Raw genomic sequence first — 24,071 nt, forward strand, 5'->3', positions numbered from 1 at the left:
GAAGGTAGGGGAGCTGACTTGGAGCAGTCCTGGGAGCTGCTCTTTTCCCACCAATGAGGGCTGGAGAGAAGCATTTTATCAAAACCTGAGCCTCCTCAATCCCAAAGTAACCAGAACCAAGGGCAGAAAGGTGAGGATACAGGAAGATCCCAGCCATAAACTCGTCCTTCCCTTCATCTTCATTTCTTACTGACCCCTGTCAATGATTCTACTTGGTAAATACTTTTTTTCTGACAAATGTCTGGATTCTCATAATCTCTTGCACTTTTGAAAGCACTCTGTGACTTTGGTGCTCACTAGCCAACATTTGTGCTGGATTTTTGTGACAGGATGGGAGGCTGGAGGCTGCTTGGAGGGAGGACACCTCATCAGTGGTTCATTCTTTCCTCATCTGTCACTTATCAAAGGAACTATGCTGGTATTTGAGATTATGGAACCTCCTTGAGAAATAGCTCCCCAGGATGGAGTTGTGGAGCACTGGAGTGACTCTGGATGTGAGCAGGTTGAGGCTGTTTGGTGAAAAGAACATGAAAATACCTGTGTGAGCAAAGCTGCTCCACAGCCACGTTCCGTGGTGTCGTTTGTCTTCAAGAAACCCGAGTCTGATCCGAATAGTATCGCTTTTTCTTTTGTGGAAAGAAACACAAATGTGTTTGCCTTAGGGGCAGGACGCTCCCTGTCCTGGCCAGGCTCCTATCAGACCTTTCAGCATGGGATGTTTTTGCTGGCCAGCCCCGAGCAGCAGCAGCCCCGTGTTTACCCTGGCTGGGCAGCCGGCGGTTCCCCATCGCTGGGGTGTGATGCTGTCCTTCCTGGCCTCCTGAGCTGCTGACAGGGATAACAGTCGTGCACCCTCTGTGTTAAATCACCTCATTGTGAAGGCAGAGCCCTGGATGGGGCCGCACAAGCTCCTGCAGGAAGGTCTGTGGCCCATCGTGTGTACCCGTCCAGGTTTCATCGCCTGTTCTGTTCCCTCCTGCGTCTCGGTGGCTTTTTGATCCTGTCAGGTGCTGTCAGGAGAGACTGATCCCCTCTCCTTGCCCACCTGCCATCAGGTGGGCTTTGCTTTGCAGCACAATGGAGCAGAGTTTGAGCTGGGCAATGTTACTGTGACCACAGGGACTGTTCCTGAGCCGAGGAAGCAGCAGAGTTGTCCGAACTCCTTTGTTATCTTCCACCCCTGGTAGATCAAAGGGTTGCAAATGGAGTTTGGGCTGAGGCTCCTTTTAGGAGCTCCCTTCTGGGAGCTTGGACGTAAATGACCTCTCTGTGCAGGCTTGTTGCTGGGAGGGAGGGGGTGCTGGGGAACCTGGGCTCTGCTCCAAGCCTGCCCGGCCTTCCCGGGGATCCTGGGACCACCCAGCGCTCCGAGGTCCGGTGTTGGTGGACCCGCTGGACCCGGGTGAGCGCAGCAGAGCGAGGTCTGTGTGTGGGGGGTGGCAGTGACCGCCTGGCTGGGGACAGGGGGTGTGAAGGTGGTTGTTGTTTGCATCTCGTGCTGCAAATCAGCTGCTCGGCTTCACCGTTCGCTCACTGGAAGCTTCCCAGCAGAGGGGATGTTTCAGCAACACTCAGGCTCTGGGGGCTCTGATGTGGGAACTGTGCCGTGCCGGGGGGGGGCAGGACCCTTCCTAATTAGCCCGTCTGGGTTTTGAAGCATCGGCCAGCCCAGATCTCCTCTAGCTTGGCACAAAGGGGAGGTCAGCAGGCAGGGCTGTGATTAGTGTCTGTGCTCTGGGCCAGCTGAGATGGCTTTGTCACCCGCCGCTTCAGGGGACCGTTATTGTCTCTTTTACAGCACTGCCCTCATTTACACAGCGTTTGTCGAGCCCTCGGCGTTGTTTGACTGACTAATGACCCGATTTCTCCCGAGAACCTCCCCGAGCTGTGCAGCTGGAAGCCTCTGGGTGTGTTAGGGCTGGGAGAGAGGGGTTTGCTGGAGGCAATTGTCCTGGAGAAACGTGGGACTGTGAAACACTCAAAGGCATTGGAAGTCAAAATGGGAAGGGTTTAGACTCTGGAAGCAAAGGAAAGCACCTGTAGCCTTTTCTTGGGTCCAGAAGCGAGGTGTTCTTTCTGAGATGGAGACACATGTGTGACAGCCCTTGTTTGGACTTGGGTGACTTGCCCAGTCCAAGGGGACCCCAGTGCTGACTTCAGAGTGATGGTAGTGAGATACTGTGTCCGATGTTTCCTGGGTTTGCAGTTCATGAGGCCAATTTAAAATCCATTTGTGGAATTAAATCACCGCAATTGTTCTTCAGCTGTCAGTTCATTGGAGAGAATCCACCGTCCATAATACCAGGGCTAAATTAAGCAGAGCACTTCCCCAACAGCCAAGAAGTCTGAATACTTTTATTTATAAGCAGCCTCCTGATTCACAAGGTTAGCCTTCTGCTGGGAGGGGAGAGGAGCCCGAGGCCAGAGGAGATTCCTGCTGGGATTTTCTTGCGTTTTGGCTCAGGAAGGCGGTGGAACAAGGGCGGTTTGTGCAGAGCTGGGCCGTGTCCTGTGCTATCGGCTTGTCCATCAGCCAAGCGCTCGGGATTTAATAGCTGGCAAACAGGTAGCGCCGAGCTCTTTGAAAAGGCCCGTGAGAGGAAACCAGCCAAGGCGATGGAGGGGCTTATTCAGTTAAAAAAACACCTTTTGTGAAGAGAGCGTGGAAGGAAAGAGAAAATGTGCTGGGGCTGGGGGAACAGCTGGGGCTGTGGCTGCAGAAGAAGTTTCCTGGGGCTCGTGTCTGGGGGGAACTCAGGGTCGAGTGTCCCTCACTGAGACGTTCATCAAACATGGCACCGTCTCCAGTCTCCCACCTGGATGTAACTGCAGGGCAATTACTCCACAAGCAACTTCACAGTTCACGTGATTTGTTTTCTGAAGGTGAACTGGAGTCCAGCAAACAGCCTTTTGGATGTGCACCCTCACATATAAAGTTGTCCAGCTCCGTGGGTGAGTGATGGAGCTTGTGCAGAGGCAGAAACGCTGCTGACCATTTGTTTAAAGGAACACGATAAGGGGTGAAACAGACTCAAAGCTGAAGGGCTTCAGTGGATTTGAAATACGGCTGGCTTTGTTCTTTTCCAGCTTTCCTTGGGTTGAACTCAAGAATTAAGGATTTCGTGATCATTTAAAAGAGATTATTATATTGGGTGAAAGAAAATATATGGCTCAAGTCCTTTGGATGAGTTGTAGCCCTCTGCTTAGGTTTTGGCAAGTAAGGAAAAGAGGAATCTTCTCACTGACATTGCACTGGTTTGAAACATCCACGTGGATCTTTGCTGTTCGTCACACTAAGATGTGTTGAGGGTAAAGAAAACCTGGAAGGAAATGGCTTGTTGTGCCACCTGGAGAAGAGAAAATCCCCACTTTGTTTTGGGGGATTGGTACCTCGGGCCAAGTCATGTGAGGTGCTGGATGGCCTCTTCAAAGCGCTGCATTCCCTTCGGTGAGGACTGACCCCCCTCGGCACCTCCCGCGTCACCTCCTCCGTCCCGGCAGTGCCGGTCCCATGGCCGGTGTCAGCCCCGGCTCTAGTCTCCTGGGAGGATTTCTGTGCAGGTTTGCAGCCAGCTGTGACCAATTAGCAGGGCTTGTGGCTGGAAAACCCCCCCGACTTGCAGAGCTGAGCGCGGGGTCCCGGGGCTTTGCGGCTTTGGGGGCGGCGAAACCTGCCCGGGGTGTTTTCTTCCCGAAAACCATCTGGTGAAAGCCAGGCTGTGAGCATGGAGGTGAGTCCAGGGACAGTTAGAGAGGGGAAGGGATTGTTTTCCAAGCAATGCAAAGCACTCCAGCCTAACAATGCACCACTGGGGATCCCGTTGTGTAATTGGTAATAAGAAGGATTTGATACATGAATGCCAAGTAAACTCAATTAATGCTGAATTCTTGGATTGTTTCTGGAGAGGGTGAGCCCATCCCCTGGTCAGGTAGCCAAGGGACATCCCAGCCTCACAATTCCTCACCAATTGCAGGTTTCTTGAAATGAGAGAGAACATGATCATGGGTGAAAGAGGCTTAACTCTTAAGGACTTCAGTGGATTCCCATAAGAGAAATGACACGGGGCAGCTTAACTCTCTGACTGTGATTGAATCCTCAAACCCTTTGGGCTGGAAAAGACCACTAAGATCATCAAGTCCAAACATTCACCGAATCTTCTGTTGTTTTCTGAGGATCTGCTGAAAATCAGTGGTGTGGGAGCCACCCTGGCCATGGGCACAAGGGACAGATTCCAGCCCAAAGAGGTGGTTTGGTGAGTGAGAGAGGAGTGAGGACCAAAGCAGGAACAATAAGATTGCTGCAAAGCTGCCTGGGATTTCTAGAATTAATTTATGCTTAAACACACAGCCTGGTCTGTACTAAATCATTGGTATGTTTTGCTTTCCGTTTCTGGGTTTGGAAAGGTTGGAGAAAACATTTTTAGTTCGTTAAGTGCTGCCTTCTCCAAGGCATCATTTCCAAGCCGTGTTCTCTAGCAGGTGATAACATCTTTCAAGCAGCCTTTGAAATGCCTTTTCTTCACCTCAGCAACAGGTTTTCCTTTAATTTTTGCCTTGTTTGTTGTGTTTGAGTCTGTTTCCTCTCCTGGACCCAGCACTCCAGTGTAATTGGTGTAATAATCCAGGAAACAAACATATGTTGAGATTCCAGTCATTACAAATATTTTTTTTTTCTGGGAAGATGCTCAGAGGATTCCCTCTCCAGAGGTTTAATCAATGAGAGCTATGTGAGAAAGGGAGGACACTTTCCATACATCCTTGATCCAAGTTCCAGTGCGTGTGCATTCCTGTTGTGCAATGGAGTTTTTCCCTTGGGCTGGAGTTTGATGTTCTGGGCAGCCTCGAGCCAAAATAGGTTGTTTGATAGTGGAGAAGGAGGAAAATCTCCCTCTGACAACCCCCACAAAGAAATCCAGGGTGGTACCAGCCAGCAGAGGATTTTGCTACGGTCGCTTTTTACTGCTCAGTGTGTTACAAAATCCAAATGAAAAATGTTATCTTGGAAAGTGGGAATCCTCCTGTGTCAGCAACACTAGGATGAAAACACAAGCTTAGGGAGTTTGTGCTTCTGCAGCTCCTTTGTCATAGAATTACAGAATATCCTGAGCTAGAGGAGACCCACCAGGACCATCAAAGCTGAGCTGTGCTGGGGCTGGAGCTGTGTTGTCATGGCTCTGGGGCTGGTTTCCACCTGCACATGGCAAATGTTCCTCAGCAGAGGCACCTCCGGGCCCTTGTCGTTCTGGGGTGACATTCCACAGTCCCCTCGTGGCTGGTTTCCTCCCAGACAGGCTTTAATTTTATGGAACTTCACTTTCCCGTGGTCCAGGCTGCAGACACACGTGCTGCCTGTAACTGTGCAGGCAGTTTTCCTTTGCCTGCTCCAATGTTTGTGGGGCCTCTGGAACCCCTCGCTGTTCCCGCTGGCCACGGGGGCACCTGTTGGACCCTCAGTCTCCATAAACCAGCCAAAAAAAAGGGGGTTGGAGGCCAACAGGTGTTTCTAGTTTGCTGTATGTGAACGTACATTAACTGCCTGTCTTCCCACCTCTCCAAGCAAATAAACCCAGGGCTGGGTCTGGAAATGCTCCCCTCCTCCTGGAGCAGCACGGGGTGCCAGGAGGCCGAGGGAGCTCCTTCTCCAGGGCCGGCGTCTCTCAGGCTGGCGGGCGAGGTGCCGGGGCTGCTGGCCCTGAACTGCTCTCTGAGCTCATGGTTTGTGCCTTCCTTTCCATTTACCCTGGAACACAACCCTGGAAAGCCTGGCATGCTGCAGCTTTCTGGGCACTGTCAGCACTGCTGGGTTTGGTCTCGTGCAGGGCATCGGCTGCTCCAGCCCCGCCAGTGGCCACCAGTGGGTTTGTAGTGGAAGCAGGTTTTGGTGTTTTTCACCCTACTAGATGCATTTGCCTTTCTGAAGTGTCTTCAATCGTGGCTTCTCCAAGTGGTCTTGTAGGTGGCAGAGCCACAGCCTTGGTTTGGGGTGGGACCCTCCTGCAGATGGGCTCTGCTGACACACAGGAAAGAACAGCCCATGCTGGCCCACTAAGGGATTATTTTCATTTAGAGATTTATATACCTTGCCTAAAGACTGGCTAGACCATTCCCAGAGGTCCAAACCAGCTCTTCTGGCCAGGAGCTGTTTGGAATCATGGATAATGGGAGTCAGTTCTATGATTCATGGTCCTCATCTGAGTGTCAGAGATCAAAGGGCCAAAGTAACTGAGCCCCGTGTAGGAAAGGCCGTGGCCAGCGGGGTGCTGGGATCCCTTCCCTGGGATAAAGGGGGCAGGAGGGGCTGAAGTGTCACAGGGAACCCGAGGGATGTTGTGCCTTTCCTTGGCACACCATTGTGTGCTGTGAGGCATGCTGGGTTTCAGCCCTGCAGATGTGGAGGTGATGGATGCCAGATGTGTGTCATGAGGAGACACCTCTCCTTACCAGCTGCAAATTGTCCATCTCTTCCTCAACTGTGTGTTTTTGTCAGGAGAAGCTGGAATTCCCACCATTTCCTGCTATCTCAGATGTTGTCAGGCTGCTCTTCGTGAGCTTGTGCAGCCCAAACCAGTCACAAGTGGCAAAGACAAATAATGTACGTGGATTTGCATTTTTTCAGGAGCTCATTTGGGATTTGCCTTGATAAACTTGCCCAGAAAATGATATTCTGCATTTAACTTGCAAAATGAGTCCTCGGAAAACTCCAAGGATTTAAGTGAAAGAATGCCAGAGATGGTTTTGTACTTATGTGAGAAGGAGACATGGATTTTCACTTTGTGGTCTCTGGTGTAAAAGGATATGCTTCTTAAAAATGCATGTTTTTAAACTGAAGAAATGGTTAAAAAGCAGGAATAAGGAATGATCATGGCGTAGTTAGGGATAAATTAATTAGGAAAATGTTCACACGTTACCCAGGCTTTTCATCAGCAGGAGTCTGAGGTTTCTGTGATGTTCCATGTGTTTGATGCATTGCTGTAGGACAGTTGAGTCCTGTGAATACACCATTTTCCAGGTCTTTGGAAGTCCATTCCTTCCTGCCTGTGTTTCCCAGACGGAACACTTCAGCAAACTCCCTTCTTGAAATGGTTGGCAAGGTCATTTTTTCTATCAAACCTGGGAAAAAAGTTCATTTTAAGGAAAACAAGGGTCCTGATTCCCTTTCCTGAGCACTTTCTGCAGCTGTTCCCGCCGTGCTCCGTGCTGGCCTTGCACAGAGGGCAAGTGCTCCTGCAGCAGAGGTGCAGGAGATAAGGGGGAAAAGGACCTGGATCCCTTCTAAGGTGGGTGTTGGGGGTACCTGCAGCACCATTTTCTGCTGCACTGATACATTCAGGGGTGGAAATGCAGCCCCTCTGCTGAGCAGACACTGCTTTTGACCTTTCCTGATGCACAGCAGAGGGTGGTGGTGTTTGAAACGTGCAGGAGAAACAGATGTAGAAAAAGAGTTTTGGGAAGCAGCAGACCAGGTAATTTTTCTGCTTTAAGATGATTTAGGCGTTATCCCCCTCCATGTGGGCTGGGAATCTGCCCTGGATTGCACAGCACAGAACTGACTCCTGGCAAAAAAATATGTTATTTCCGCCTTCTTTTTCCCCAGTTGCTCGGGATCTCACCTCATTAATAGTGTAGATTTTGGAATGTCAAATATTTGGCATATCTGGGTATTGGAGCTGTACAATGGACCCCTGGGGCTGCAGACACTGAACCCCATCTTTCTGCAGGGAGGTGCTTGGTTTGCCCCTGGTTCTGCTGGGATTGGCCCTGCTCAGCAAACCTCTCCCACCTCGAACAACTGCTCCTTCGAGGAGGTGAATTTCCAGTTTAAAACATTAAATTTATGCTTTAAAAAAAAAACAACAAACTTGTGAATTTCCCCAGAAGCGAGTAGCCCTGACCCTTTCATTAGAGACAAAGGGAGTGTGTATAAATGTCTTTTGTGGCTTGGCAGTAAACTTGCTGAGGACAACATAAAACGTGCTCATTAAATGCTCTTTACCCAGCATTGCTTTTTGTTTCCAGCAGCACTGTGATGTTTCATCCTGCCATTAATTACCTAATACCAATTATGGCATAAACAAGCCATTTGCTACTGTAACTTTTTCCATTTATTTTCCAAGGTTCTTATTCTTGACACCCATTGTGCACCTGGGAACACGAGGGGCATTTGTAGGGAAGTACAGATAATGAGATCAGTGATCAGTGGTTTTACACAGACCTTCCTGTGCTGTAAATGTGACCGTGGCTCTTGAGAACCTTCCGAAATGCTCCCCCGCCTTGGGTGCTTTGTTGTATTGAGCTTAATTATATGGAGACAAAGAGACTTGGAGAAGACTCTTTTTTCCCAGGGATGTGCCAGTTTTCCAGCGTAAGACACCGAGTGCCCGTTGTGTGCTGGCAGCCGAGCGAGCGGCCTGGAGAGAGAGGTGGGCACTGCCTCGGAGTCACACACACCCCGAACCCTGCCAAGTACCTGGAAAGCCTGGGCACAGGCAGAGGGGCAGGGCTGACCCTTCTGCACGAGATCATCATCATCTTTATGGCCTTTCAGTGCCTGACTCTGTTCCAGCCAAAATCCGGGAGCTGGCTGGAAGGAGCAGCTGCCAGTCAGTGCTTCAGCACTTTGAAAGATGCTGGTTTAGGATTCCTTTGGAACAGAGCGTGGCTCCTGGAGCTTCCTATTCAGATGAGTAAGTTTGAGCCTGGTAGGTGAAATATCTGGATGTCAAACTGACTCTTCCCATGCCTGTACCTCTCATTTGTTCCTCTGCTAGCAGAGCCTTCTCCTCCCTCAGTGCTGCTCCTGGACATGCAGTGCCAAGCCTGGGCTCCCCAGCGAGGTCCAGACACGAGCAAGGTGCCTGTAGCACAGGAAAGGCACTGACAGACTCCACGTATGGGGCATCACAGCCAGGAGGGCTCGTGGGGTAGGTGTGGCTTTGGATATTTAGCTGGAGAAATGGGAATGGCAGGTTCCGTGCCTTGGCCGTGGGAAGCAGGCTGGGATGTCTCTGGAGCCCAGACCTCCTGCTGCCCAGAGCATGTGTCTGGTGCTCAGAGCTGTCCCCTCCCACCCCTGGCTGAACCCTTGGCAGCTTAGCCTGCTTCTTTTGAACCCTCCAACCAGATCTTGCTGATTTTTGTCCTTAGTTCTGGGTGAATCTCATCACCAGCTGCCCCGTGAGCACAGAGCTCTGCCCTGACAGGGGCTGTGCTGTGAGAAGCAATGAATAACAGGACAAACCCACCTCTGCCACACCTCCCTATGCTCAGCCTTGGCCAAGCCTCCCTGAGCTCACGGAGCTGAGGTCACCTCAAAGACTTGGAAACTTTGAAGGAAGTCTCTTTCCCTTCTCTGTAAGAGGAATACAGGTTCTTTCCCAGGAGAGTCATCTTCCCGTCTGCCCATTAAATACAGTTTTGGCCATACAGTGGGGGAAAAAATCATCAAAGCCCAGGCAGTGCACTGATCTCCCGAAGGGAAGCCTTGGAGAGCCTTGGAGAGGCTGCCAAGTGCAGTATACTTTTATATTGCATCCATTATACAATGTGTCAAAGAGGAATTCTCTGCACTGTGCAGAGGTATTTATAGTCCGCAGGTTTTATGGCAGGAGCTGAGTGGCTCAGGTTACCTTTGCTGAGCAGAGTCAGGCTCCTGCCTCTGACTGCAGCAGGAGCAGCTCTGGGAGCCTGGGGGTGACCTGAGTAAAGAAACAGCTCATCTGGATGGTGTCACCTGTCCCACCTCTCCGGCTCCTGAGGACCCTCGGGAAGAACAAGTGGAAAATTGCCCAGACTCTGAACAAATTGGGTGTGGCAGACAGGAGTGAGGACCTCAGGAGAAACCAGTGACAGAGTGTAGGAGAGGGAAGGAGGAGGAGGATGTGAGCTTCTGGCTGAGATTCACAAAGTGGCAAGGAGCTGAGAAAACAGGGAATTGTGCATCATTGATAGGAATAAGTGTGTGTTCTGAGTGGAGTAAGGACATTTGATGGAAATCTTTGTCTTGCCCCTCAACAGAAGCTGTGTGGAGGACACCTGGCACAGATTATATGTATGGAAACATCCTGACATCCACATGGCTGGTCTGTATTTCAGATGGTCCCCCAGAACATCTCCACAGCCTAAAGCAGCACCTCAGGCTGACCTGGCAGGTACTTGCACATATTCCAGTGGGACAGATGCAGATGAAGAGGTCACAGATGGTATTTTGAGTCTCTGTTGGATCAGGGAGACTTCTGGGAAGCCCCAGTTGTGGTTTCACTGGCAGGATGGTTCCCTCGTCTTGGAGGAGGCTGTGCAGCTGGGAAAGCAATGAGCAGAAATGTGTTTACCCAGTCTGAACCACGGAAATATTTGAGCCTAATTTTCCTCTTCTTTAAAAAATACCTAGAGAGTAGATAAAACCCTTCAGAACTTTTCATGCCTTAGCCTTCATGTCAAGGAGTTGAGTTAAAAACAACCTGCAAAGTCTGTGGTCACCGTAGGTCAACTCACTTGCGCAACTTTTAAATTGACAAAGATTTAGAGCCCCAACTATGGTATTGATTAAATGTTATTTGGCCACCTGACATATTTATATTTGTGAGAAGTTTAATGGGAGCCTGACATATTTATATTTGTGAGAAGGTTAATGGGAGCCAGAACTGATAGTGCAATCGCTGTGGGAAGGCTGGCTCGCTCTGGAGAGGGGGTTTCAGATTGCACATGCACGGTTGGTATGTGTGGGAATGATGCCACCCTGATAACGGGAGCCTGTGGGCCCTACTCCACCTCTCCTGGGGCTCCCCAAGATCCAGACAGGGCATGTGTGTGTGTGTGTGTGTGTGTGTGTGTGTGTGTGTGTGTGTGTGATCTTTCCACATGTGCTGTTGTGTTTCCTACATCATCATGTCCTAACAAGCATCACAGAAGTGCCTTGTGCACTCAGGTCCTTAGGAAGGACCAGACACATCAGCAGTGTTTGAAAAATTACCCAAAGCTGAGATGATGTCAGTTTGGATGGGAAATTTTGGAAGAAATAACAGGGGAACAGAAAAGCCTCTGAGAAGCAATGCCTGTGGCAGAGTCAGTGACACCTGAGCACTGCAGAACTGGGAGAGGTAACCTGCTCCCTGCAGCCCACACAGATCCCAAAAGGCACAGGCTCTTTTTATTTCCAAAGAAAGAGGTTTCCTGGAGGTGCTGTCTGTCATGGCTGTTTTATTATGTCTCTGTTATTACAGGTCAGCAGGAGCCAGGCTGAGGTTGTCTCAGCATTTGATATAATCCAGGGAAAGACATAGAGTTTATAGAGTATTAGATGAGTAAGGAGGAGAATATGGGCAGGAATTCTGGAAATATGGGAAAATCTAAAATATATCCTTACAATTTCTCTTTTTCACAACTTATTTGTTATACCTTTATATCTTAAACTTGTCTCTTCCACCACTGCTGGCAGATCTCCTGGATGTGCCATGAGAGACAGGGGGGCTGAAACACTCCAGTGCCAAATCCCAGAGTGTGCTGAGCTGGAGAAAGGGGAAACGACACAAAAAGGAAAAAGAAAAACAACAAAGAAACAAAACCCCCACCAAGCCTGGATTTTGTGTGTAATCCCTGAGTGCTGGCAAACTTCAGCTGGGCTGAGTGAGGGAGCAGCAGAGCCCCAACACTGGGGGGATTGTGCAGCCCAGCTCCAGCTCATCCCCTTGGCACGTTTTCAGAGGAACAACTGACAGGCTCTTCTTTCATCCCAAAGTCAGCCAGGCAGAAGTCCCTGCAGGACCCTCACTGTCCTGCCATTCCTACACTTAACTCCGTGCATTTTAGTGCAGGATGAGGGGGGTTCTCTTATTTCCTTTGGGTTACCAGGAGGGCTTGTTCCCGGGGAATGTTGGTGAGCTTGGGAAGGGGTTGCTGTAACTGCTGCACAACAGAGCAGCTCCAACCCCCAGGGCATCGCAGCCCTTTCCCCAGCACAGCTCATGTCAGGGAGAGCTGCTCCAGCAGCCTTGTTTTTAGGGAATAATTACCCACAGCTCCTCTCTGGGAGTGTGCAGCAGCTGGAGTCTGTGAGGTGTCCTCTCGGCCAGAGGGAGGGGATAGAGCATCTCTGCTCTGCTCTGCTCTGCCTGGGATCCATCCCTGGCACTGCACTGCCTGTCTCCCATTGAAGAGCTGCAGGGTTATCCCCCGGGAATTAGAGAAATATTATCTTACTCCAGTTTTAACCACTTTTAGCCTGTATAAACTTTAGCAGGTTTTTTCTTTTTTCTTTTCTTTTTTTTTTTTTTTTTTTTAGTTCAAACAAAATGCAGAAACTTTTTTTTTTTTGTCTTCTGAAAGGTAACCTCCCTAAAGAAAGAGAAAAAACTCAAGAAAAAAAATACTTTTTAAAAGATTATTTAGGGCTTTTTGGAAAAAAAATTACAGATAAGAGCTGTATATATGTGTATGTATGCAATACTGCAGATTTAAGTGTGGATTCTGTTGGAAAAACAGATTTCACAGGTTTCATTCGTTTCAGAACAACCCTTTTTCAAGAAATTAATCTGGAATTTGGAGGGGCAGCCTCCAGCCTTTGCTGGCTCTGACTGTGATCTCTGGGGCCCTGATCTTGTTGGGACAATAGTTGGTTTTGAGCACTCAATCTCGGACACCCAGCTCATGTTCCTGAAGCCAGGACTGGACTTGGATCTTGCAGCTGGAGAAGGTGCTGGCACTATTTGCAAAGGGAAGAGTCCCAGCAGCAAGGCAGCTTTCCCTGAACCGTGGGAAGGAATCCAACCTGCTTGCTCTGTCCAAGGTGAGGCCATGCTGGGGTGGGGATGGGGTTGGCACGTTGGCACCAAAGTTTGGACCCTGGTCCTCTTGCCCAGGGAGTGTGCAGGGGGCTTTGTGTGCTCTGGAGAGCTCTTCCCTTTGGGGGTCACCACAGACATTCCTGTTCTATGAAGGGTGTGTGCTCTGGAGCTGGGAGGTGACTGTCACCTCAAGGTGTGTTTTCTGGGAAGGCTGGGAAGGGGCAGCCGTTGTTCAGGGAAAAGCCAGATGCTGTGAACCCCGGGGCCCCTTGGCATTTATGCTTCCTTCAAGCCTTTTTACAGGAATTGTAAAGTCACTGGACAATAGGCCGTGAATATTAATGGTCTCTCAGCCTGAAGGCAGAGGGAAAAGTGAGTTTTTGTTATTGGGTTAAAAGTGGATGGTTGCTTTCATGTGGGAGTGTGTAACCTCCATAAATAAAACACCAGATGTGCTCGAATTCTGTTTTCCTTAAAATGACTTGGGAATTCCCATAAAGAACAGGAATACCTATGGTTCCCAGGATTTTATTTCAAGCCTTTCCTAGCAGGGGACACCAGGGTGAGTCTGTGAATGCTGGAGCACAGCAGCCAAATTGGTGCAGGAGGGGTACCACCACTGTGCAGTTCAGCCTTGGTTCAGAGGCTCTGAACCCTTCAGATTAAGCCAGGCTTACCTGTAATTCCTCCAAAGAGAGATTCCTGTCAGTCTGTCCTGTCTGGGCGCAAGAACAGGACATTGCAGATGTTCATCCAGAAGGATGATGATGCACAGGCCAGAGGAGTCAGTCCCGGCCCTTCCTGATCTGGGGAGGGATTTGGACTCAGCAGGCGACTGAGAATATATTTGAAACAAATCTCGCACAGGTGCGAGGCTCAGGGAGCAGTTTGGGATCCTTCCAAGGAAGAATTTTTGGTTTTGAATGAGCACAGGTTATCTGGAAAAATGTGTTATATGGGTGAAAGTTCAGGACAATATTCTCTTTCCTGTTCCTGACTCTTCCTTAAAAATAAAAAGCAAATGCAGGTATTTCACAAACAGATTAATTGAAACCAAGTTTTAAGGAAAAGCACGAAGGAGTGACCCGGACACAGCAGGTGCATCCCAGTAACCTGTGCCATGGTCAGTAACCTGCTGTCCGAGCACGGCGGGTAGACCTGATGTCCGATCTCAGTGGGTAGACCTGGTGTCCAATCTTCGTGGGTAGACCTGGTGTCCGATCTCCGTGGGTAGACCTGGTGTCCGATCTGAGTGGGTAGACCTGGTGTCCGATCCTAGTGGGTAGACCTGGTGTCCGATCTCAGTGGGTAGACCTGGTGTCCGATCCTCGTGGGTAGACCTGGTTTCAATCTTCGTGGGTAGACCTGGTGTCCGATCTTAGTGGGTAGACCTGGTATCCGATCTCAGTGGGTAGACCTGGTGTCCGATCCTCGTGGGTAGACCTGGTGTCCGATCCTCGTGGGTAGACCTGGTGTCCGATCACGGTGGGTAGACCTGGTGTCCGATCACGGTGGGTAGACCTGGTGTCCGATCACGGCGGGTAGACCTGGTGTCCGAGCTCAGTGGGTAGACCTGGTGTCCGGTCCTAGTGGGTAGACCTGGTGTCCGATCTCAGTGGGTAGACCTGGTGTCCGATTTCGTGGGTAGACCTGGTGTCCGATCTCAGTGGGTAGACCTGGTTTCCAATCTTCGTGGGTAGACCTGGTGTCCGATTTCGTGGGTAGACCTGGTGTCCGATCACGGCGGGTAGACCTGGTGTCCGATCCTAGTGGGTAGACCTGGTGTCCGATCTCAGTGGGTAGACCTGGTGTCCGATCCCAGTGGGTAGACCTGGTTTCCAATCTTCGTGGGTAGACCTGGTGTCCGATCCTCGTGGGTAGACCTGGTGTCCGATCCTCGTGGGTAGACCTGGTGTCCGATCACGGTGGGTAGACCTGGTGTCCGATCACGGCGGGTAGACCTGGTGTCCGATCCTAGTGGGTAGACCTGGTGTCCGATCCTCGTGGGTAGACCTGGTGTCCGATCCTCGTGGGTAGACCTGGTGTCCGATCCCAGTGGGTAGACCTGGTGTCTAATCTTCATGGGTAGACCTGGTGTCCGATCCCAGTGGGTAGACCTGGTGTCCAATCTTAGTGGGTAGACCTGGCGTCGGAGGCTCTCAGGTTGGATTTGAATTAAAGAGCTTGTCCAAAGCTCTCACAACTCAGGGTGGTCTAAACTGACCACAGTAAAACCTCACCCTCAACCAGCAGGGATGTGGAGCCTGTGGTGAGTTGGGGGATGAGGAACTCTCCTCCTTTTATTTATGGATTGTAAGTTTTGGTCATGGAGGAAGGAAGTTTCATAACACTTTGATAAATACAAGGTCTAGGAAGCTGCAGGAGTGTTTGCAGAGCCCAACCACAAAGCTTATTTTGACAAAATGTGGAGGCAACAATAACTCCCGCTCTCGCTGTATCTGCTGAGGAAACTCAGGGCTTAGGGGGAACCTCCCGAGATTGGGTCTGTTTAAAAGATTAAAGGGATTTTTATACAAAAGCAGAAGTTAAACATAATAATAATAATTATGATAATAATAGTAATAATAGTAACCTTCAAATATGCTAGGCTTCAGCTGTCTCCACACACTGCTCCTCAAACAGATACTGCATTTAGGCACTTACAGTATGTGAAAATCTAATTAGAATTTATGGATTTATGGCATCCATACTTTTAAGACCTGTGGTGTGCAAAGCTGTTGCTGGAGAGCAGGTGAGGGAGGGCCAGGCAGCCCTGCTTGGGCTCACTGCTGGACCCTGTCCTGCCCGGAGCCCTCGGAATGAGCCACCATCCCCAAACGCTGTCAGGTTGCTGCAGTGGGAGGATTAAGCAAATATAAACCCTTGGGGATTTTGTTAAGCTCCAGCAGGTCTCAGGGTTTCTGCAAAGTAAACCAAAACTTGCACGGTCTGGTGTTTGTGAGCAATCAGGGCGCTCCGAGCCCAGACAGGAGCGAATTAGAGGAGGGTGAGGGAATTAAACGTGGGGCTCTTTGATCACATCAGCCTTGTTTTGATCACTGTCCTTCTCCAGCTCTGCTCTTGGCTGGAAATGCATTTAATTCTTCATGACTTGACAGGTTTGTGTGCTGCCCACAGACACCTTTTATTCCTGTTATCACAGGAGTGATCTGGGGCCTGAATAAAAACATCCCTGTGAGGGATTGCTCTGCAAGAGCCTTTCCGTGGGTGGCAGTGACTCTGCACGTCCCCATCCCTGTCCCTGTCACTGGTCCCATCCCAACAGATTGTCAGAGGGTTCTGTCTGCAGCAGAGCTGGAGCCTGGGAGTGATGGGAATGGGATTGGCTCCCGGCAGCTCCGGGTGAGCAAGGGAAACCCAAGATTTATCTGCAGTAGCAGAAGGAAACACAGAGCACTGTATGGCTGAAACACGCGGTCCTGGCACAGCTACAGCTCATTCTTCTTCCATCCAGCCCAAATGCCTTCAAACCCTATTTGTCTCCATTTTTCTACTCCCATTTAAGAAGGAAATGCTGCTTTACAGAGCAAAAAAAGTAACTTCTTAAGCGCAGATACATTTTTTGAGTGCCTTGCTCGGTGCCAAATGTCAAAAATTTGCCAACAAGTGATAAATCTTCTTGAAACCGCCCCATCTATTCCACACGTCCAACTGCAACTTGGCATTTCCTAATCTGGGGGTGATTTTTGATCTGTAACTGAAGATAAGGGAGTGGCCTAATGGTGGTGTGGTGGTGGGGAGCATCTCCAGTGCTGGTTAATGGCTCCCAGGGAGATTTTGGGGAGGATGGAAGATGCTTCAGGGGTGGGGCAGAAGCACAGGTTTTGGCTCCTTTGGCTCCTGAGTTGTTAAATCCATGGGAGCTGCTGAGGAGGGGAAGGAGGGAGCCTGTGATCTGGTAACAGGGTGGTGATTCCTCCCTTCTCACCTAGTGATTAGTCATTCACTCTAATAAAAGGTAATTTGAGAAAAGTGCTCCTGTGCCTTCAAGGTCTGGTCCACACCCTGCTGAGGGGAAGGGAGATCTCTGGGTTCCTTAGGGGAACGTGTTTTATTCTCCATTAGAGTTACGGTAATTAGTACAAAATGTGTATGAAGTGACTATTTTAATTTTTTAAACCTTTTAATTTAGTTTTCTCTGGATTTATGCTATTCAAGTTACTTGTGTGTGTTTATTTGAAGGAATTTTAGTGGAAAGGGATAATAATTCTGAGACAAGAAAGTAAAACTTCTAAACCTACGGATTTATAATGTTAAAAACATTTTGTCTTCTCATTTCCATGAACAGGATGGTCATTACAGAGTGAGGCAGTGAGTTGGGATAATGGTGTGTTCTTATCTGTGTGAGTTCCTCCTCTTGGGTAGTGGTACCTTGAGTGTTTGGGCAAGGAAGGAGGGGGATTGTTTTGTACCTGTTAAAGTTGTTTCTTCTCATTGGCACTGAAAGTTTAGAATGGGAAAATAAACTGCAGCAAAAGCAGGTGGGTTTGGTCCTGTGCAGCAGCTCAGACACAGGCAGGGCTGGTGGCCCTGGTGAGGGACCAGAGCAGGATCAGAGCAGGACCTGTGGCCATGGTGTGTGTTGCTGGTGCAGAAGAGGTGAGATTTCCCCTCGGAGTCTGTGGCACCCTCATTCCCTGTTCTGCTTTAAACCTCCTGCTTCCAAACCCAAGGGGAAGAGGAGCCACAGTGTTTATTTGTAACTGGAGCTGCTGTGTGGGGCTGTGTGAGCAGTGCCCAGTGCCAGCTCTGCCCTCTGTGCCTCCTTGGCTCCCACAGCTGGTCCCTGTGCTGGGGGGTTCCCCAGCCCGTCCCCCCCCCATGTTTCCATCTCTGGGAGTGCTGCTGGTTCGGGGCAGCCCAGAGTCAGAAAGGTGCAAAAATCTCTTTGCTTGTCAGAGCCAAGAACCAGATATAATTTTTTTTTGAGCATATCAGAGTTCCAGGATTCACTGGCAGATTGGAGAAAGCACCTTGACCAGGCTCCTGCAGGCCAGAACCCCAAACCCACGTATCCTCTGGTGTGACATTAAAGTGCCAGCTCAGGGCATGCTGGGGGTTGCTTTGGATGGTCATGGGTTTGTGGTAGAGTTCTTGCATATTTTCAGCCCTGGTTTGCTTAGCAGAAGGCCAAAAGTATTCAGATAATTAACACAGATTGCTGACGAATGGGGAAAGAGTCGTTTCTGTGGATATCGGTTCGGACATTAAAGAATTCCTCAGAAAAATGTCACTTTCTTGCCAATTTGGTACATTTGTCTTGTTTTGTTGAAAATAACTGAAAAGTATTTCCTGGCTCTGTACCACTGTAGAGATGTGCGAAATAAACAGCTCTGCCCTTATCTTAGCCAAGCGAAAATATTTCCAGTTTCCCCAGAATTCCCCTGATGCGGATTAGCTTCTCTGATGATTAAGAGGTTTAGGATTTTGGTGGAAAAAACAATCTTTTTTTTCTATATATATATTTTTAGGGAAGAAAGTGTGAATCCCTTTGCATATATCCTTAGAATTATTTGTAGCTGTTTGCTCCCTGTCTCTCCCTTGTCGCCTGTGACTTGGTGTCGGGGATCTGTGGGGACACTGAGTGTCACTGTCCTTCTGGAGCCCCTCAGTTATCCTACATGGCTTTGTCCTGTCTGCAGGTTTCACCATGCCAAAAAAAGAACACAGGGAAGATTAAATCCTAAATTAACTGAGGGTAGAGTTTGCCCTGGGCTGCCTCACTCCTGTGCTCCCCTCTTTGCTTGAGTGTAAATCTCTCCACCCCGGGGAAGAGGGTGTTTTTATCTCCCCATGGCTCTCCCTCAGCCCTACTACTGAGACAGTGGGTGGACCCTGCTGTACTGAGCAGTTTTACATTAATGTTTATTTAAACATCAGGTAAGAAGCTCTTCCCAAACACCCCACACACTAACACGTGTTTTCAGGAGGGGACGGGATCGGATCCGTGTTTGTGCAGACAGTGGAGTTTGGGAAGACAAAAGGCACTGACTAATGTTTACAGTTTGCAAAATATTCAGCTTTTTTTGGTCAGAGTCCTGATGGAGTCTGAATAAAGCTGGCTGGGCTGCAAACCATGGGGTCAGATATTTGGAGCCCTGAGCTGGCCGGGAGGGTTTGGACCTCGCACCTCTCCCGAGGGTGGCCTGGGAAGAGGAGCTGTGGGTTCAGAGGTTTGATTCCTGCCTTGGAGTGACACCAAGCTAAGCCTTTCAGAGTCCTCTCTGAAGTATTTGCTAAACAAATCACTCTGCAGTAGCACCAGCTTTGTGTGGAGAGGCAGGAAAGTACCAGGAGCCAGAGTTTGCTTCTAAGGTAGGAGAGTTTTTGAAGGAAAAAAGTCTTCATCTCAGCCACATGAGGACTCCTGAACCTGCTAAGTGGGCAGGAGCCAGTCAGCACTGTGCCCATCAGGGATCCTGGGGGAGTTCAGATCTGTAGGTGTCATTGTGCCCAGGGCTCTGCTCCAGTGACAGGTGTGATGGAGCGATGCAGTGGACAGAGCTCTTAGAAAGTGTCATAAACCAGCCCCTAAACCACAATTCTCACAAGCTGTTGTTTGTTTTATCCCTCTAAGCACCACTTGACATAGACAAGCATATTTGTGCTTCTTGTGGCCTTTGTAGGACAAGGGCATTAGCTCTGAAAGTAAATGAAAATTCCCATTTTAGCTGGATTGTGCGTAATAAACCCAATTTAACATGTAGGGGTCTCCAGTCATTTATTCCTTCAGTTGGTGAGGAGTTCAGGGAAGTGGTACATACCCCTGCCAGGGCCATCATAGAAAACACCCTGCTAGGGGAGTGTTCCCCTCTTTAAATCCTCTTTGAAATGGGTCAAGAAGGCCTTGATGGCTCAAGAAAACTCCTGTCTGGAAGGAAGAGGGAGTCTAAACTCTTCAGCTGGAAAGACTAAAAGCTCTGAGCTGCCCATACCCCTGTCAGCCTGGTGCCATGTGCTCTGTGCACACACATGAGGTGATGGTGTGTGCTCTGCCCCCAGGCACAAACCCCTGTCCCTCAGCCTGTTCCTCTCCATTCCCCTTCCATGTTCCACCTCCTGTGTGTTTCTGGACTGCTTTCCTAGTGTCCTTTTGGCCATTTCCTATTAACTGTAGACTTCTTCAAATGTCAGAAGAAGTGTGGTTCAGGGTTTGGGTTGTTTTTGGGTGAAGATTCCAGCACTTCTGTTGACCTGTGTCTGTGCAGGGATGAATTAACTCCAGGACTTAACTCGGTCTCCAGGTGTGAAGGACCACATTGTCAGCTCTGGTTTGTTTGGGTTCTTAGAAGAATTTATTAACACTGAAACTGAGTCTGAATGAAATTCCATGAGAGGCAGAGGTGTGGCCCAGCTCGGTCCCTGTTCAAGGAGCCCTCTGCATGTTGGTGCTGTCCTGGCTCAGTCCCCAGGAAGAAGGAAGGACCTGCAGCTGATTGGAATGTGTTGCCATACTCAAACCAACTCTTAGTACTTAATCAGCTGAAGTAAATTAGGTGACAAGGAAGCTCGAGCTGGCTCTGACCTGGCCAAACATAACTTATGACATAAGCAGGACTCAGTTTCTGTTCAAGCCTGATGTGCTTTGGATGCATGTGTTGCACCTCTAGCTGTGTGGGAAAGTCTGAGCCTCTCACCGTTGTCTTTTTTTTGCAGTCTAAGAAAGCAGGGCATTAAACAAGTTTGTCACAGAGGTTGCATTCATTTTTGCAGGGTGAGGAGGAGTGCCCTTTTTTGGGAAATGGCTGTGCCTGGGCAGAAGGAATTCCCAGGTTGTGGAGCCAGGGGAAAGGTCCCTTTGCTGGGTGCTTGAGGAGTCAGGGAGTCACTTGGAGAGCGGGTCACTGTGATCCATCTGCATTCCAGGCAAGGCTAATTTAATATAGATGATGTCTTAATAACATTTCTGAACTGATGAAGTCGGTCTGACCCATTTTTCATAGCTCTGTGGCAACATTGATTTCTGCCTGTCAGCACCATGGGAGACGTTCACAGGAGACGTGGCAGTGGTGGCAGTGTCAGGGCTCAGGGGCAGCATTCCCAGGACCTGCTCTGGACCAGCAGGGACAATTCATGGTGTCTGGCCGTGGGGTATTTTGAAATGGGTGAAATGTCTGGTGGATCTGGCAGTGGCCTCTCGCAGGACAGCAGCACGTCTGTGCACATGGGGAGCACAGGCAGAACCTCTGGTGCCTCCCAGTGACACCCCTCTGGCATTTTCCCTCCTGTGCTCTGTGTCCTTGCTCCCCCAGCACTGAGCATCTCCCTGGGCACTCAGGCAGCCCCACTGTGCAGCCCTGTGTTGAGCAGCTCGTGGGATGGGGCACATCAGACTTTACTCCTCCAGACCATTTCCACACGTTTAACTGACAAATTTTTGGGTCAGATATTTTTGTTAAAGTCAAAATATTAATGAGAAGCATGTGGGCTGTTGCCTTGTGCGAATATTAAGATGAGCAGCAGTGGTCCCTGAAACATTAGGAAGCTGCTCTTGCTTGGAATGATCAGCAAAGGAGACTCGTGACTGGAGTCCACCTTCCTTTGGAAACTGCTGCAGCAATAGCATGAAATCCTTATTTTCTTCCTGGATTCAGCTTGTTTCAAAATTTTTCGTGGAATGCTATTCATTGCAGCCTAAACCACAAGTTTTAATTTGGAATTTTACTATGGCCAAGTAATACTGTGAACATGTCCCAAAGTAGCAGGGCCTGCTCCCCCCAGCTCAGCCCTGCGAGCACATTGTTTCAAAACATTCCAGAATGTTAAATGAGGCTTTTGAGCTTGCCTCTGGAAAATCCAATAAGCTATTCCTACTTCTTGTTTAATGAAAAAGGTAAAATAAAATTCTAGGCTCCGTCTTGCAGGAAACAGGAATATTATGAGCATTATGGTTTTCTTTGGAGTGCTCACAGTGGCTGTTCCTCATTTCAGTTTAAATTTGGTGACAAAGGTTTATTTTAAGAACAGCACAGCGAAGATTTGCTGTTTGGGGCTGTTTCATTATCTGCGGGTTTCAGGGAGGTGTGATGGTAATGGGGCACATCCCTAGAGAAAACCTCCCGGTTTGGGGTAACCCTGGAGCCCCCCACGCTGCCCCGGGTGGAAGTGGGCTCGCTGGGGCTCTTGGGAGAGCCTGGACAGCCGTGCCCGTGTTCCATCCCTCCTCAGCCCCGTTTTGGGGCAAATCCGCGGGTTTCTTTCACGGCGGAGCATCCGCCCGAGCTCTGGCCCCGGGGCCGGGGGTGCCGCGGTGGGTCCTTCGCCTCGGCCGGGTCACGTTGCTCCACGCGTGGGCACCGAGGCCGTGCAGCCGTCTGTCTGTCCGTCTGTCTGTCCGTCCCGCCGTGCCCCCCGACGGCATCCCGGGGCTTTGCGCCGCGGTGCCCGGCAGCGCCCGAGGGCGGGCTGGGGAGAACCCCCCGGCCGTCCCGAGCGCTCCCCCCGCGGGCAGGGGGATCGCGGGCGCTCCCGGGCCCGGCGGTACCTGCGGGGGCGGAGCGGGACCGCCCCCCCGGCTGAGCTCCCCCGGCTGAGCCGCCCGCACCGCCCCGCGCATCCCCGCCCGCATCGCCCCGCTGCGGGCCGGCTCCGTCCCGTCTGCGTCCCCTCTTCGAACCGCTCCGTCCCGTCTGCGTCCCCTCTTCGAACCGCTCCGTCCTCGCTCTGTCCCTGTCCCTGCTCCATCCCCCTTCCTTCCCGTCTCCCTCTCTCCCTGTCCCCGCTCCATCCCCGTTCCTTCCCCTCTCCCCGTGGCTCCATCCCCGCTCCATCCCCGCTCCGTGCCGCGGTCATGGGCCGGCCCTGGGCGCTGCTCTGGTGCCTGGGCTGCCTGGGCGGCATCCCGGGCTCTGCCGGCGAGCACTACCGCTACCTGTGGAGGAGCTGCTACCCCTGCTACCTGGGGCGAGCGGGGTACCCCGACCTGCGGCCAGGTACGTGCGGGACCAGGTGGCCTGGAGAGGTCCCTTCAGACCCGAACTCTTCTGGGATTCTGTGTGGCCGGGTAGGGCTCTTCCCCAAGGGGTTTGTCCCCACACCCCCAGCTGTCGAGTGGGGATCCCAGGCTGGTGGCCACCCAAGTGACAGACTGGTGACCTGACTGTGCATCTGCCTGTGCTTGTACTGTTTCTTTGTGCTATTATTATTATTATTATTATTATTATTATTATTATTATTATTATTATTATTCAGGGCATTTCTTACCCTGAAAAGTCGCTTCTGGCAGAGGGGGAGAAAAACAGGAGTTTCTTCCTGTCAGTTACTGTGCAGTTGGGTTAAAGATAGCTCCTGTGCCACATTCCTTAAAAAAAACAAATTAATTCCTTTTTTCTAGGGTGTGTAGAATAGCTTTTTCCCCGGTTCCAAAAGATCTTACCCCGGTCCGGGGCAAAAAGTGAAATTTGATACTGTTTTATCATGAAAAAATTCTGCCTTTCTCTCTCTGTGAGGCTGTGTGAGTGTTGCACAGCGGAGTCTCACATAGGACAGACTCACTGTTCCTCGCTGTTGGCCCTTGTGCAGGGGGAATCCTTGGGCAGCACTGACCAGAACCAGGAGCTGGGCACAGCTGGGGATGCAGCCATGTCTTAGGGATCGCTTCTCTGCAGACTCAGCAGTGTCTGTGGGAAGCAATTCCCAGCCTGCTGCAGTGTGGGAAGCACTTGACCAGGCAGAGCTTCCCACAGAGCAGGTGGAGGGGATGGAGCCCTGGGTGCTCCTGTTGCACGTGTGGGTGCACTGGCTTCCATGAGATGGTAAATGGGGACACGGAGCACGGGGTGAGTTCGGTGAGTGCACACACCCTGTTTCCTCCCCTGTGTGCTCTTGGCTGCTTTCATGGCAGGAAAGGTTTGTGAGGATTTAGGAAATACTGGAGGATCTGTGGAGGTCAGTAAAGACTTGGGATGCTTGGGCGTAATGTAGACATCAAGGAATGCATTATCTCATCGTGAGATAATGCTAATAAATAAATGCCCCAAGCGGTTGGTTATAGAGTGATATCAGGATAGATGTGAGATGTGCCAGACCTTCGGAAACAGGGCGAGTTGCTGCTTTGTTATTTATAGATCAGATGTTTGTCTCAAACACAGATTGTGTTTGCTGTCTCCATCCAACTGTATTGGCTCATTGTAATTCTCCAAGATAAACTCCTGAGATCCAGCTTTGTGGCTGGAATATAAACCTCCAGCCTTCCTTTCTCTAATGCAGAATTCACCGGATCCTGATTCTGCTTATCTCTGCGGACAGGTATCTCTGTGCATGGTCATGGTT

General features: G+C 50.2%; 1 protein-coding gene across 1 annotated transcript in view; it reads left to right on the plus strand.

The window, feature by feature from the left end:
* MEGF6 (multiple EGF like domains 6) overlaps nt 1–24,071 on the plus strand; it is a 72,905-nt gene that overhangs the window by 15,217 nt on the left and 33,617 nt on the right. The window lies entirely within an intron of this gene.

Source organism: Manacus candei, unplaced genomic scaffold, assembly GCF_025592945.1.
Source record: "Manacus candei isolate 608988 ecotype Guabito, Panama unplaced genomic scaffold, ASM2559294v1 h1tg000022l, whole genome shotgun sequence".
NCBI lineage: Eukaryota > Metazoa > Chordata > Aves > Passeriformes > Pipridae > Manacus > Manacus candei.